The sequence below is a fragment of the Cnephaeus nilssonii genome, assembly GCF_951640355.1.
Source record: "Cnephaeus nilssonii genome assembly, chromosome: 10".
Lineage (NCBI taxonomy): Eukaryota > Metazoa > Chordata > Mammalia > Chiroptera > Vespertilionidae > Cnephaeus > Cnephaeus nilssonii.
The window spans coordinates 14,442,217-14,459,174 of record NC_137081.1 but is presented as its reverse complement, the minus strand read 5'-3'; the positions used below and the strand labels follow the sequence as shown (position 1 = coordinate 14,459,174).

Sequence of the window (16,958 nt, the reverse complement as noted above, 5' to 3'; positions counted from 1 at the left end):
CACAAGTCATATAAAACCAAAAACATGAAGGCTTTTCTACATTTTTAGAATGCTTACACACGCATAATCAAATTACATGTATATAGTTCTAAAGCCATTCTTTATCAAGCCGTCATTGGTTTTTTAAAGAATTTAAACATTTATTATAAAAGTGGCAATTTGTATTCCTTATTTAAATATCCAAAAAAGCACAGACCTTTTTGAAGCTACAAAAAGGTTTATGACTTACCTAATTGAGGTCCCTGGGGTGGAGCTGAGATCTTCTCGCAGATCCCCAATGCCTGGAGAGAGGAAAGCAGCCTCTCGTGAGCTTTTATGTGGTTGGGGTGGGGTTTCTGGGTAAGGATTCCCATAGGTAGACAGGAGATTGGTGGTTTGATCTCCTTGAGGTGCTGAAGGGGGAACACTTGGCTTCCTAGCAGCCTGCCCAGGTGTGGGGCAAGGAGAGGCAGGTGTGAGCCTTCACAGCTGTTTGCAGTCAAACCGCAAAATAGGGTTTAACTCTACCACCACCGACATTATCCACACAATCACCATGGTCTCCCACTGTTACCACCCAGATGTTTCTTCCCTCTCCACTCTTACTATCCTGTTTTCATTTTAAGAAGTTGTCATCTTTGAATTCCTGTGAATGATATATTTAATTGAGGTATAATTGACATATAACATTGTATTAATTGCAGGTGTACAACATAATAATTCAATTTTTTTTTCATGTTTCTCACTACCTTTGATCAGGTCTTTATTTAAAATTTGCTGTCCAGCCCTAGCTGGTTTGGCTCAGTGGATAGAGCGTTGGCCTGCGGACTGAAGGGTCCCGGGTTCGATTCCGGTCAAGGGCACATGCTCAGGTTGTGGGCTCGATCCCCAGTAGGGGGCGTGCAGGAGGCAGCCAACCAATGATTCTCTCTCTTCATTGATGTTTCTAACTCTCTCTCCCTCTCTCTTCCTCTCTGAAATCAATAAAAATGTATTTTAAAAAATAAAATAAATAAAATTGGCTATTCAAAGTGATTTGACCTTTAGAGAATAAACACATTTAAGTTTATGCCGCAGATATCTTTTCTTCCATGGTGGGTTTTCCCCCCCTGCAGCCTTCTCGGCTGCTGGGTTCTTGGTAGCTGCAGCCTTTTTTTCCACCAAGGCTTCTGCTTCGTAGCGTCAACAACCCCCTCCCCTTCCTTCCCTACCACAGGCTTCTTGCCTGGAACCCCCTTCTCATCTGATTTAGCTTCTAGCGCTGCTGCTGCCTTATCCACCCGGAGCTCGTGGTTCTTGGCCTGGAGAGAATGGTGATTCCGTGCATGGTCTTTGCATAGGGGTTTAGCTTCAACATGATTTTCAGGTTTTTCAGGGGATTCTTCTTCAGGTCTCCGCCATGAATCTTCTTGCGTGGTGCTGGAGGGCTCTTGGGATCTCTGGGCTTTTCAAGATTCTGCTCAGGTCTGACCTGAGCATCGTGTGCATGGGAAGGTGCAGTTACTCTGCAGGGCCAGACAGATCATCTAACTTTCGGAAAGCACTTTCAGTCCAAATGCAGGCACGGCCCACCTGCCCACCAGGAGCAAGTTTCAGAATGTTCAGTTTGCTTCCATTAAGCAGAGGAATTCCAGGGATGTTTCTGAAGGCTTTGATGACACCGTTGTCCTCATTAGAGATGATGCAAGGTCCCGGTGCTGGATACGGTGACAGTTTCTCATTTTGCCCTTACCAGCTCTCATTCACTGAGAGGCATAGACCTTTTTGCTATCATTCCAGGCCTTAGACGTTTCTTAAGAAGCAAAGCAGCCTCCTGGGTCTTCCTGTGGCCTTCAGTGTTATCTTCCGCCACCCAAGGAAGCTCAGGAACTTCCTCAATACGATGTCCTTTAGACATGACCAACGTTGGGAAGGCCAGGGCAGCCAGGGCAAAGCCGATGGCACATTGATGTTGTGTTGTGTTCACTCTACGGTGCCAATGGCGCCAGATGTTGGTTTATGCAAACACGCCCCTCCCCCCTCAAGACTCATATTTCCAAAAGCACCTGGCCAGAACGGTGAGTCCCACCTCCTCGAACTCCGGGAACTCGAGGCACAGCTCTGCCAGCACCCCCAGACTCAGCACTGGTTTGATGACCTCCCAGTTCACTGACAGCATAGAGCTGCCTGGTGTTTTTACGCAAGTTGTGTGAACAAACTTCCCAGTATCTGGTTGAATGGGATCCTTGAACACAGCAGGCACAGTGACATTTTGCCAGATGACTCCCCTTTACGGAGCACACGGTGCCAGTGGATGAGCACGCCATGGTGCGGAGAGAAGGCCACACTCCTCTCAGGCCCGTGGCTCCCACAGGGAAAAGCTGATTCAATAGTTTTATATGTTGCAAAATGATCACCACATGTCTACTGAACATCCATCACCACACAGTAATTTTTTTCTTATGGTGAGAACTTTTAAGATCCCTTACCAACATTTAAATATGCAATACAATATTAACCGTAGCCAGCATGCGGTATATTACATCCCTATGACTTATCTATTTTATAGCCAGAAGTTTATATCTTTTGACCAGCCTCACCCTTTTCAACCCCCCACTCCCACCCCCGGATGCCTCTGGCAACCACCAATCTGTTCTCTGTATCTGTGAGCTTGGTTGGGTGTGTGTGTGTGTTTAAATTCCACATATACCAGTAAGTGAGATCAGTGTTTGTCTTCCTCAGTCTGATGTATTCCACTTAGCATCATGCCCTCAAGATCTGCATATGTGGTAGCAAATGGCAAGATTTTCTTCTTTTTATGGCTGAATAATAGTCCACTGCATAATATACCACATTGTCTTCATCTACTATCCAGCATGGACATTGGGTTGTTCCCATATCTTGGCTATCTATATCATAAAAGGCCTGTGGTCGTGACCCCGTTATGGCATCACAACCAAACGAGCAGCAGCCCTCGCAGCAGGCGGGGCGGGGTGCCGGCAGCATCTGTGGAGTGTGTGAGGCGTCATGGGGTGGGGTGCCGGCAGCGTCCACAGAGCATGCGAGGTGTCACAGGGCGGCGGACATGGCCCTGATGGCAGGCTAGGCCTAGGGGACCCTACACGTGCACGATTTAATCGTGCGCTGGGCCTCTAGTTGTAAATAATGCTACAGTGAACATGAGGATGCATAAACCTTTTTTGAGTTAGTGTTTTCCTTTTCTTCAGATAAATACCCAGAAGTGGGATTGCTGGATCATATGGTAGTTCTATTTTTGATTTTTTGAGGAAACTTCATACTGTTTTCAGAGTGGCTTCACCAATTTACATTCCTACCAACAGTGCACAAGAGGTCCCTTTTCTCCACATCCTCACCTACACTCAACTTTTTACAATAGCCATTGCAACAGGTGCAAGGTGATTTCTCACAGTAGTTTTGATTTGCATTTCCCTGGTGATTGGTGACATCGAGCACCTTTTTATGTACCTGTTGGCCATCTGTATGTCTTTTTGGGGAAAAATATGTCTCTTTAGATCTGCTTCCCACTTTTTAATCAGATTTTGTTTTGTTGTTGTTGGTTTTAGTTTGTTTTGCTATTTTGATAGGGATTACATTAAATATATAGATTGCTTTGCAGTAGTATGGACACTTAACAATATTAATTCTTCCAATCTATGATCATGGAATATCTTCTCCATTTATTTGCATAGTCTTCAATTTTTTTTCATCAATATCATAGTTTTCAGTGTACAGGTCTTTCACCTCCTTGGGGTTAAATTTATTCCTAGGAATTTTTATTTTACTTTTTTATGCAATTGTAAATAAAATTGTTTGTCTTAATTTCTTATCCAGTTTATTACAGAAATCTATTTTTAAAGTCTTCCCTTCTCTCTCCCACATTCCACTTTGCAGAGGTAGCTTCTATTAACTCTAGCCAGCTTGCTGTCTTCTTCTATACATTTCTACACATTTCTAAGTGTGGTTGTTTTTTGTTTTTTGGGTGTTTGTTTGTTTTTTCTTTCTTTCCCTTTGCATAAAGGATCAAACTATACTATCTTTCTGCATCTTGCCTTTTCCAGTGGACAGTAAACAGTGGACTTGTGGGTCCATGAGCGTGTTCAGTACACATAAAAGCTTACCCCTTGCTTTTATCGGCTGCAGAGTTGAGAGTTCCCTTAATGTTTAACCTGTGCCGTTTTCTCTATTAGAACCAGTCTTGCAGTGAACACCCTTGGCCATTTCCTGTGCACGTGTGTAAATGTATCTGTAGTGTAAAAGCATTAACATGAGAATGCCGGGTCAAAGGCTATGCCTGCTCTGCAGTTTGATACTATTGCCACTTGCCTTCTAAAAAGGAAGGACCAATTTCTACTTTCATTGAGTGTCTTGGGAATGCCTGTTTCCCCACACCCACATTAACTTTCCGTACTGGCAATATTTTTAATCTTAGCCAATCTAAAATATAAAATATAACCTCATACGGTTACTCTAATTTGTATTTTTTCCCATTGTAAGTAAGGTTGAGCATCTTTTTTTCTATGTTTATTGGCCATTTGTAGCTTTTGTGAATTGTCTGTTAATTTCATTAACCTGTCTTGAAATTATATTGTTGATCTTTTTCTTATTAATTTGAAAGAGCTCTTTTTCTATTAAGGAAATTAGCACTTTTTCACATAAATAGGAAATATTTTCCCCAGTTTCCTATCACATGACTTTACAAATGGTATTTTGTATTGTACTAAATTTTAAATTTTATATATTCAGACTCTCTTATGGTTTCTAGGATAATAAAATATTTACTCCCATGTAAATATTTCTCTGACATTTTTCTCTAATACTTTTCTATCGTTTTAAAAATACTTTGTAAATGATTTTCTTTTTATATTTAAATCTTTGATTTATCTGGAATTACATTTTTTATGGAATGAGTTGGAGATTCAGCTTTCTTTCCCCCCCGATGGTGAACCAGCTGCCCCACCATCATTTATTAAATAACTTATTTCCCCACTTTTATTGTATACTAAATTCCCACGTGTATTCCAGTCCATATCCTGGACATACAGCTGCCCAGCATACAGACGCCACAAACACAGCAGATGATATTCTTGAAAAACAGGATGTGTGAAATCATAATCAGTGCTGTGTGTAAGTGGTGGTTTACTGCTTGTTGATACCTGAAGGCAAAGAATACAAATTACCGACAACCTTAACACAATGGCATGCAAGCTAATAAAGAGCGCCTCTCTCACTTTATATGCAGGATTTGCTTTTTCTCACATCAGCGACCCAGCTATTTATTAGATCACAGCATTCTAGCCAGGAACTTACTTTGTTTTCCCATTTAATCTTTGGCATTGCTAGTCTCATAAAAGTGATTAAGTAATAATAATGTTGAGCACTTACATTGTACTTTTCATCCCTAAGTGCTATCTAAATATGATAACTAATTAAATGCATTAATGAAAGGAAGGGATTTCCAGCTTCTTCAGGAAAACCGGTGTCTGGTTGCACACCTGTGAGGGGACAATTCCTAAAAAGCATTAAGTCCTCTTTGAATGGCACTCAGCAAGCAGAGGCATAGAAAGCTGCTGACATTATTTCACTCCTTTTGAAAATGTCCTTGGGTATCTTCTAATTAGTCTGGCTAAACTCACCTTTTATCTGTCTCCCCAGATATTCCCTTTCTTCATTCCTGGGGGTATTCAACGAGCTTCTTTTGATGTTTCCCCTGTTCATTAATCACAAAATCATAGAGTTTTCAAACAGAGAGGGATCCTTACTGGTCATCTAGTTGTGAATGACCTGGTGCAATCACTTGATTTCGTAGATGAGGAAACTGAGGCCCGGAGAAGTGAAGTGACTTACACAGCTTTCAGGGGATAGAAACCTAGGTTTCTAATGACCATTCCAGGTCTCGGTCAGCTGCATCCTGGTTTTTCCCTCTTCGTGAGCTTCTGACTTGCCTTCCCCTTCTTTTCCTTAACCTTTTTATTTATTTATTTTTTGCTTCCATCTTTTTCCTCCTTCTCCTTTCCTTTGCTTTCTGCCTCTCCTAATGGGTCATCTGACATGATCAGGGAATGTTGCTTTTATTTCTCCTCTATTTTTCTGTCCCTTTTAAACCTGGGGTCTTTGTTGTTTTTCGGTTAATGTGTCTTACATTGGCCTCTGCTCAGGTCTTCTCTGAAAAGCCATATTTCTTCCATTTCTCCCACATACATGCATCCAGGCAGTTGTTTGTTTTGCCTTAATTTTTTCAAGTTGTAGTTGCTTCTCTATATAACTAGAGTTGCTTCTCTAGTTTTGGTAAATAGAATAGTGTTTATGTGGATAGTAAGTCCATTTTTGTCACGATTTTGTTACTTTATAAATTTCCCAGTCATTTGACCAATGCTCTTCAAAATCTTCATATTTAGAAATTTACACAAGATATGACCATTTAAGAGAATTTTCGTACTAGAAGTAAATAGGTTGGACAATAAATCTTCCTATAAGCCAAAGGCAGATCCAGTTCAGATCAAAGCTATGGGTGTAAACCTGGGTCGATCTAGACTGCACATCTTGCTTCCATTTAGGGACTGAGGCCGTTTTAGAAATCTTCCATTTCTATATGGTGGGTCAGGATTCTCAGGCCAAAACCCTAGAGCTGCCTCTGACCCCAGATGCCCTCGGAAAGTCCTCTCCCTGTAGCAGTGAAGGCTGTTGAAGAGGGGAGTCGGGGTCTGTCACTAATCCGCTGGGTGATCTTAGGCCGCTCACATGACTGCTCTGGGCCTCAGATTCCTCAGAACCTATGAAGTAAGGAAGCTGAGTTTAAAAGACCACTTGGGGCCTTTCCTTGTTTACTATTTGATGCGTCAATAATGTCATAACTAGGACCAAAATGAATAGAGACCTAAATCACATTTACTTCAGGTATATAACCAATGAATTCAACAGAGAAGTACAATCCTGTTGACCATGCCATGAGGATTTTCTGGAACTGTCTCAATTGAAAATGATTTAATCATTTCTCTCCCAGATAATCCAGATGTACCATGTCAGACTATGTGGTCTGTTTGGGAGCTCAGCACATGGTGGATCACGTAACTGTACTTTACTCTCTGCAAATGCTCCCACAGAAGTTCCATGAGGCTGTGTCTTGACAAGTCCACACCCCTTGAGGCACTTTCTGTAGTACAGAAAAACTGGATGAAGTGGCCCCCATCCCATATATTCTTCTGAATAAGAGATTTATGTTCACCCTGGCCAGGTGGCTCAGTTGGTTGGGGTGTCATTCCGTATACCAAAAGGTTGTGGATTTAATTCCTGGTCGGGGCACATACCTAGGCTACAGGTTTGACCCCTGGTCAGGGGGCATACAGGAGGCAATCAATCCATGTTTCTCTTACATCAATGTTTCTCTCTCTCTCTCTCCCTCTCTCTCTCTCTCTCTCTCTCTCTCTCTCTCTCTCTCTCTCTCTCTCTCTCCCTCTCTCTCTCTCTCTTTCTCTCTCTCCCTCTCCCTCCCTCCCTCCCTCCCTTCTTTCCTTCCTCCCTCTCTGAAATCAATAAACATATTCTTGGATGAGGATTTAAAAAATAAAGAAGAAATTTATGTTCTTGGGTTCATCTTTGCCATTCAACAACTGAAGAAAATTGAAATTATTTTATCTTGTATTCCCTAAGACTTAGTTTCCAGCAGGAGGCAAAATGTAATTTGATGACCACTCACAAATCTACCCAATTACATCAACTCAAAATTCAATTATCACATAGTTTCCTAAGTCTAAGTAGAAATTGTCACCTTTGGGAAAGGATCAGATAAGAGCTAATTGGTGACATCATAATCCACCCTCAGAGAAGTGCTTGCTTAGCCAGAAGCCCAGCAGTGTTAGAGCAGCTCCATGATGGGTAAAGAGGGGTGGGGAGCAGCTAATTAGAGAAGACAGTTTTCTGTTTATATACAAACATCCCAGCATTGAGCCGCGATAAGGAGCTCAAAGGTTAATTATGGGAAAATGAGGTTTTAGCAAAACTTTTTGAAATAGGAAAATCCCCTATGCTTTTTATTTTCCAATTTCAAGGACCTATGATTACGATGAGTACTATTTATAATTGAATGAGAACTCAGAATATCCTCACTGAGTGCTGGGGTTTTCAAACTTGAGCAGAATCCACAGACTGTTTTTCCTTCACTCTCCGTGTACTTGCACAGCCCAGATCCCTAGATTTCACTGTACCCACCTGTCGATGCGGAGACATGACAAGCAGAGAAAATAGTGAGGGCCAACTTCCACAGGCCTCTGGCCAAGCAAATGCAAACCAAATCATACTGGACATCATTTCACAATGTGTGACCATTTTGATTCTTCCATGTCATCAGCGAGCTTGTTACTAGTGAGTGGCAGGTGGCTTTGTGTTCGGTGAATGGGGTCTTTTGGTTGGACTTTTAGAGGAGGGGCCATTTGTCAAGTGCAGCAGCCTCTTCATCAAAGTCTCCCCAACAGTCGCCCAGATTCTAACTGCTGCACAATGGCCGAGGAATGCTCGCATGCGCATGGAAGGTAAATGACAAATCGGGGGGAAGGAATTAGCCAATGCATACAGGAATGCAATGAGAAAGAGCTTTTTTTTGTTTTTGTTTTTTTCCTTGTCCAAGTTACTAGTGCCCTGTCCCTCTCCCCCTGTAGATTTTGAATTCCGTGGTGGTGCCAAGGGAGTGAAGGTAACGGACATAAAAGAATCATTTGTGCCCATTTCCCAATCCCACAGATCTCTATTGGCTGCAGGCCTTGAACATGACACTGCAATTTCCTGGTGCCACACATGAGTAATAAGCAGCTGTTTCTGAAACTGTGGTTTGGAGAAGGCAGCACTAGGTTATTTTTTAACTTAATTGTAATTTTTGATTGGTCTGCAAGAAAGCAAATCAAATAAAGTCTGTTGTCTTAGTCTGCAAGAAAGCCATAGGCCTCAAATTCCAATGCTGACCATCTTGACCAGAATAGAAGAGGGGGAGGGAGAGAATGAATGTGTGTATCCCTGAACTGGAAGTTCAACCAGGCAGCGTCCATGGGAAGCATAGTGGGTGTATCTGTCAGCTAACTGGAGCATGGAAAGTAATATTTGATGGTTCCTGAAGAAGTACCTGAAATGATAGAGTGAACAGAATTGGAGAGAGACCACAAAAGTGAAAAATAGCAAAATCAGGAAGAAGAAGAAGGTATCAGTGTGATGCTGCAGTTTGTCCTTATCCTACTTGCAATAAGAGGACAAATCATTCTAAGTTACAAATGGAAGTGTGTATTCTTTGAATACCCGGTCAGGAAAATACCTCTGACATATTCATTTATGCATGCTCTCCAAGTAAATAAAATCAGACCGGTCCCTTCTTTAGTACAAGAAATTAAGCTGAATGGAAAACAGAAACAAACTCTTTTGCCCTGTTTCAGACATCTGCCTTTTCTCAAGAAGACAGGGCAACTTGGTATATGGAGAAGGTGAAGGAGGGTGAGTGCAGGGGGTTAAGGAGATGGAGGAAGAGGAGGAAGCTTTCTGCTAACTACTTTGTCATGATTTTGCTCATGGAGGCAGGCACTTTGGGGAAAAATAATAGGGCGGTAACTAAACCTCATCCAGAGGCCTATTTTGCAATCACTTATGACATATCCAAATGACCACCTGGTTAATGGTCTTGTGACTTTTTAAAAAATCATTTTCATTATTTTTAAATTACAATTGACATGCATTATTATATTAGTTTCAGGTGTACATCTCAACGATTAGACATTACATAACGTATTAAGCAATCATACTGATAAATCTCATACCCATTCAACACCATACATATTAGAATATTATTGACTACTAGAGGCCCGATGCACAAAATTCCTGCAAGAGTAGGCCTTCACAGCCCTGGCTGCCTCGGCCCTCATGGCCCCGGCTGCCTCATGGCCCCACAGCCCCACCCGCTGCCCACTGGTCATTCCAGAAGGTCATTCCGGAAGGTCGTTCTGCCATCCGGTCTAAATAGCATATTAGCTCTTTATTATATAGGATATTCCCTATGCTGTACTGTACATCCCCATGACTATTCTGTAACAACTAATTTGTACTTCTTAATCCCTTCACCTTTTACTCCCATCCCCCCAAAACCCCCTCCCATCTGGCAACCATCAAAATGTTCTCTGTATCTGTGAGTCTGTTTCTGTTCTGCTTATTCCTTTATTTTATTTTTATTTTATTAAGAAATTCATGCACAGGGTGGTGGGGGGGGGGTCCCCTTAGCCCAGCCTGCACCTGCTCGCAATCTGGGACCCCTCAGGGGATGTCCAACTGCCGGTTTAGGCCCAGTCAGGCCTAAACTGGCAGTTAGACATCCCTCTCACAATCTGGGACCTCTGGCTCCTAACCGCTCGCCTGCCTGATCCCCCCTAACTGCTCGCCTGCCTACCTGATCACCCCTAACCACTCACCTGCCTGCCTGATAACCCCTAACTGCTCACCTGCCTGCCTGATTGCCCCTAACCATTCACCTGCCTGCCTGATTGCCCCTAACCACTCTGCCTGCCTGCCTGATCACCCCTAACCATTTGCTTGCCTGCCTGATCACCCCTAACTGCCCCCCCTGCCTGCCTGATCGCCCCTAACTTCCTCTGCCTCGGCCCTGCCACTGCAGCTTTGTGTGGAATGACGTCCAGAAGGTCGTTCAGTTGTCTGGTCTAATTAGCATATTATGCTTTTATTATTATAGATTATTGTATTAGTCCTCACTGGAGAATATATATGTTTTTATTGATTTAGAGAGAGAAAGAAAGAGACAGAGAGAGGGGGATGGGGAGAATGAAACATTGATGTGAGTAACATCAACTGCATGTGCCCTGACCAGGGATTGAACCCCCAACCTTTCAGTGTATGGGACAATGCTCCAACCAACTGAGCCACACCAGCCAGGGCTAGTTTGTTTTTTAGATTCAATTGTTTATAGATATGTATCTATTGCCCTTTTATTGTTCATATTTTTTATCTTTTGTTTGTTCTACTTCTTAAAGAAGACCCTTTAACCCTTTGCACTCGCTTGCTTTTTTCTCGATTCCTTTATTCTAATGCTAACCATGTCAAGTCACACTCGACATCTGAGTGCAAAAGGTTAACATTTCATGTAATACTGGTTTGGTGGTGATGAACTCCTTTAGCTTTTTCTTGTCTGGGAAGCTCTTTATCGGTCCTATTCTAAATGATAGCTTTGCTAGGTAGAGTAATCTTAGTGTATGTCCTTGCTTTTCATCACCTTAAATATTTCTTGCCAATCTCTTCTGGCCTGAAAAGTTTCTGTTCAGAAATCAACTGACAATCTTATGGAGCTCCCTTATAGGTAACTAACTGCTTTTCTTTTGCTGCTTTTAAGATTCTCTCTTTGTCTTTAACCTTTTGCATTTTAATTATGATGTGTCCTGGTGTGGGCCTCTTTGGGTTTATCTTGTTTGGGAATCTCTGTGCATCTTGAACTTGTATGTCTATTTCCTTCACCAAGTTAGGAAAGTTTTCTGTCATTAATTTTTCAAATAGGTCTTCAATTTCTTGTGCTCTTTCTTCTCCTACTGGATCCACATGATATGAATGTTGGTATGCTTGAAGTTGCCCCAGAGGCTCTTTACACTATTCTCAATTTTTTTGGAATCTGTTTTCTTTTTGTTGTAGGACTGTTCCCCATGCTGGGCCTCACTGAGGACTATTGTCACTCTAGGGATGCACTCCAGGTTAGGGTTCTCAAATCTGACTTCCCTCAGGCTGTGTACTTGTTCACTTGTTGGCCATTTGACCTTGCCCAACCCATAGTCATTTTCCAGGTCCATTGGCATTCTAATAGTTCTTTTGTACTTTTCATTCTCATTTAGAAACTAAGGGTAGGAGCTCCTTGGGCTTTGGTCTTCTTTAAGGCTGCCATCTTCCTGGTGTTTGTGGAATATGGCATTAACCCTAAGCCCCCACCAAGATGGCTAGGAAATGGGATTAGAAGTTGTAAGACTCGGGGGCAGGAGCAGATGATGGGAGGCAGGTCACTTGATTTTGTTTTTAAACAATTATCCAAAGTAAAGATATTATCTGATTTTTCTTTTTTTTAAATTTGTATTAATATATTTGATTTTTTAAAAGAACCCTTAGAGATGTCACATTTGGAACCTACTACTTTGTTGTGATGAAACCTCTAGACAAGAAGCCAGAATAGTTGGATCCTGTTCCCAGTGCTGCTAGTAGTTGTAGTCAAAGATAAGATTTAAACCTTCTAAATATATCTTTATCCCTGGACAATTATAAGTATAAACTTTTCCTTTCTGAAATATTAAAGATATGTTTGTAAATTCTAAAACATAGACTATTACCTCACTTTCTGGAAGGAAATCTTTCAGCAGCTTTAGCCCTTTGGAACATGGCCATGAACTTAAGCTGACAAATAGGAAGAGCAATTAATCAAATGAAAAGAAGCCAAAGGAGTCCCTGAATAGCTGAGCTTCCACCAGGGCCATGCACTCTTTATGCTCCTCCCTAAATCACCCAGCACAATGACTGAAAATATTTGTGACACAAAAACAGCCCTAAGATATAACCACTGCAGCCAAGGAAAAAGACGAGAAAGCATCCTTGGTCAATCAACAAGAACTTAGGTGCCTGGCAGAAATGGGATATTTAAGACAAGTATGAGACTCAGTCTTGCCTCCAAGCAATTTACATTCTCTTAGGTTACTCCATATAAAATTTACATTTTTTAAGTAAAATCACCATTTTATAGTTAGGATCACCATTTCAAGATATTCAGTCAACAGTTGGATAAGCAAAACAATCACATGTTAAGCATTAGTAAAGAGTACAAAACAGCATCAAGTTTTATATTAAATTACATGGTGTGCATGATGTAAAAGTAATTTATGTGAAGCACAAGAGATCCAAACAGTGAAGTTGCCAAAGATGGCTTTCCAGATCAAGCCAGAATAGATCGGAGCCATGAAGCCTAGGTGAAGTCAAAAAAGTGTTTAAGAAGAGAAGCAAAACTTCAGACAGAGGAAATGACATGGGTGAAGGCACAAGAACAAGAGTAAGCATATTCTACATGAGGAAACATTTGCTCACAACAGAAGTTACATCATAAGAAATGGAAAATGAATTTGGATAGGTAGTGTGGAATCAGCTTATGGACTACCTGCACACCAGGCAAAATGTAAGCTCCAGTTTGGCCCAGTTCACTCTTGTATGGAGAATGTGGGACATAGTAATTCAATATAATTCTCTGAAATGAATGAGTGAAGAGTTTTTAATAATGTTAAAATAATAATTCACCAAGGTTTGAGGGAAGAGATGATACATGATAAAAGTGGTATCTAAAACTGATTAGTATATATATTTGGTCAGATCAAAGGAAAAAGACAGGCATCTGGAAATAAAACTAGAAGATTGACAGGAGAGATAAGAGTGTGGGGCAGGATGGAAAAAGGAGACTTATACTAGAGATATTTAGAAGAGAATCAACTTGAACCTTGAAAACATTAAGCTAAGTGAAAGAAGCCACATATTGTATCATTCCATTTATATGAAATGCCCCAAATAGGTAAATCTATAGAGACAGAAACTAGACTGGTGCTTGGTTAGGGCTTGGGGAGCAGTTTAGGGGAAAGGGAGTAATTGCTAATGGGTACAAGGTTTTTTGGAAGAATTGAAGAGATGCTCAAAAATTGATGGTGGTGATAGTATACAACTCCGTGAATAAACTAAATGCCATTTAATTGTAGACTTTAAATAGGTGTATTACATGGTATGTGAATTATATCTCACTAAAGCTGTAATTTGAAAACAGAGGAAATCAATAAAATGTGGTGAATGACAATATATATGTTCCTCATGGAGAAAATGAGCCACTCACTAACTCCATAATTTCCAGTTTGATTCTAACACCATTATTTCTTAATATTATGTTAGGAGCACTGAGTGATGCAATAAGACATGAAACGTAAATAGGAGGTATAATATTAGAAAGGAAGGGACCAGTTTATTACTTTCAGAAAACCCAAAAGAATCCCCTAAAAATGCTTTGCATCCCTGAAAATACAGTAAAATTATAGTCATATATAAGGTATACACAAATGTCAATATATTCTAATATATCAGCAATGGCTAATAAGAAAAAAATTTTACACAAAATGCAATTTTGAAATAACCTAAATATAATAAACTAGAGGCCCGGTGCACGAAATTTGTGCACGGGGGGGGGGGGGGGCGGGAGTGTCCCTTAGCCCAGCCTGCACCCTCTCCAATCTGGGACCCCTCAGGGGATGTCCGACTGCCCGTTTAGGCCCGATCCCGGTAGGATTGGGCCTAAACGGGCAGTTGGACATCCCTCTCACAATCCAGGACTGCTGTCTCCCAACTGCTTGCCTGCCTGCCTGCCTTCCTGGTTGCCCTAACTGCTTCTGCCTGCCAGCCTGATCACCCCCTAACCACTCCCCTGCCAGCCTGATTGATGCCTAACTGCTCCCCTGCCAGCCTGTTTGCCCCTAACTGCCCTCCCCTGCAGGCCTGGTCACCCCTAACTGCCCTCCCCTGCAGGCCTGGTCCCCCCCAACTGCTCTCCCCTACAGGCCTGGTCCCCCCCAACTGCTCTCCCCTGCAGGCCAGGTCCCCCCCAACTGCCCTTCCCTGCAGGCCAATTTCCCTCCTCTGCCGACCTGGTCACCCCTAACTGCCCTCCCCTGCTGGCCTGATCACCCACAACTGCCCTCCCTTGCAGGCATGGTCCCTCCCAACTGCCCTCCCCTGCTGGCCATCTTGTGGCGGCCATCTTGTGTACACATGGGGGCATCCATCTTTGACCACATGGGGACAGCCATCTTGTGTGTTGGAGTGATGGTCAATTTGCATATTACTCTTTTATTAGACAGGATAGAGGCCTGGTGCATGGGTGGGGGCCAGCTGGTTTGCCCTGAAGGGTGTCCTGGATCAGGGTGGGGGTTCTCTTGGGGCGTGGGGTGGCCTGGGTGAGGGGCCTGTGGTGGTTTGCAGGCCGGTCACGACCCCAGCGACCCAAGGTGAGGCCCTGGTATCTGGGATTTATTTATCTTCTATAATTGAAACTTTGTAGCCTTGAGTGGAGGCCTGGGCTGGCCAGGGTGTGCAGAAAGCTTGGCTTCCTCCATTGCCGGGGAAACCCAAGCCTCCTGCTTGCTCTGTGGCTGCAGCCATCTTGGTTGGATTAATTTGCATACTCACTACTGATTGGCTGGTGGGTGTGGCTTATGGGTGTAGCAGAGTGATGGTTAATTTGCATATTGCTCTTTTTATTAGATAGGATGTGAGTGGCATATACAAGGAAAGAAAACAAATTTTTATTAAAACTATAATAAATGAAAATGTAATAAAATGGAGATCTATATCAGGTTCTTTGATAGGAAGACTAACTATTATAAAGCTATCAGTCCCCAAATTAATTTTTTAAAGCTTATTAAATAAGTTTGGTGAGATATTTCAAAAGCCTGCAAAATTCTCATACCCTTTGCCTCAAGGAGATCATCTAAAATGGGGAAAGCTTGTCCTAACTGGTTTGGCTAAGAGGATAGAGCATCGGCCTATGGACTGAAGGGTCCCAGGTTTGATTCCGGTCAAGGGCATGTACCTTAGTTGCAGGCACATCCCCAGTATGTGCAGGAGGCATCTGATCAATGTTTCTCTCTCATCAATGTTTCTAACTCTGTATCTCTCTCCCTTCTTTTTTTAAACTGGGGATTTCACTTTAAATAAATAAATAAATAAATAAATAAATAAATAAATAAAATGGGGAAAGCTTTATGCACAAGATGCCCAGGCTGCTCCTGTAGATCCCAGGTGATAACTGTCAGGTCCTTCCTCAAGGTTTTCTCTTCTCACCCTCGGTTCCTTCAAGCAGCCTTTACTCACCTGCTGTCCAGAACTGTTCTACATCCTGATGTTTTCCCCTGAGTGGACTATAGTTTGCGCCTCTCTTTAAATGTGTCATTAATCTTGGTTGTTTAGGAAAGAGTAATGTAAGCAAAACCAAGTGGAACTAAAGTATTGTCACCACAATTTAGAAATAACCCTATGACACATTGGAAAGTGTTTACTGGTGGTTGGGTATATGATTTGGTAGTGGTTATTTCTTAGAAAGTGTGTCATGTGTTGGTATTAGGAGTACGCTTTACTGGGGTTTATCGAAGTTAATGGTCCTTGAGAAAATAAAAATAAAAAGAGCTCTATCTATAGCTTTCTAAAGAGGAAATAAGTTTAAAATGGTGGAAAACGGACTTGCTTGACAGAAAAACAGCCAGCATAATTTCTACCCTCTTATATTAAGAAAAAAAAATCCACTTTTATAAAGCAGTAAACCTGATTTTTCTGTTCACTTTCTGTACCTTGATGCAACATGATATACATTGTTTTTAAAAATGCAAAAAAGACAACTGTATACAAAGTGAAAGATTTGCTTTTCCCATTTCTTCCCTTCCCTAAAGTTAACCACTGTTATTTTGAAAACATCATGAGATTATACTGTGACCTTTAAAACCACTTCAGCCCTAGACGGTTTGGCTCAGTGGATAGAACATAGGCCTGCGGACTGAAGTGTCCCGGTTCGATTTCAGTCAATGGCACATGGCACAACCATGCCCAGGTTGTGGTTTCAATCCCCAGTAGGGGGTGTGCAGGAGGCAGCAGATCAATGATTCTCTCTCATCATTGATGCTTCTATCTTTCCCTCTCCCTTCCTCTCTGAAATCAATAAAAAAAAATTTGAAAAAAAATATATATATATTTTAAAATCACTTAAGTTTTTATCTCCAGTATTATGCATAGCTTCATTTTTAGCAAAATACATTGTTACATTCCTTACAGACTTACATTTCTGTAATGTTAGTTACTACTAATTTATTCACCTTGGCATTGTAATTTCCATTTAGGTATGATTTGCATGGCCCTTGGATCTTATTTTTATGTAAAATTGTCACTTAAACTATAAA

General features: G+C 41.7%; 1 protein-coding gene and 1 pseudogene across 5 annotated transcripts in view; one reads left to right on the top strand and one right to left on the bottom strand.

Annotated features, from left to right (window-relative positions):
* Window positions 1-16,958, top strand: part of PLEKHM3 (pleckstrin homology domain containing M3) — a 165,428-nt gene that overhangs the window by 119,954 nt on the left and 28,516 nt on the right. The gene's annotated exons all lie outside the window — the stretch shown is intronic.
* On the bottom strand, window positions 1,006-5,313 carry LOC307106493 (large ribosomal subunit protein uL4-like; annotated as a pseudogene). Its single transcript has 3 exons — window positions 5,287-5,313; window positions 4,991-5,132; window positions 1,006-2,339 (listed from the first exon to the last, which is right to left on the bottom strand). The product of its transcript is annotated as a large ribosomal subunit protein uL4-like (transcript).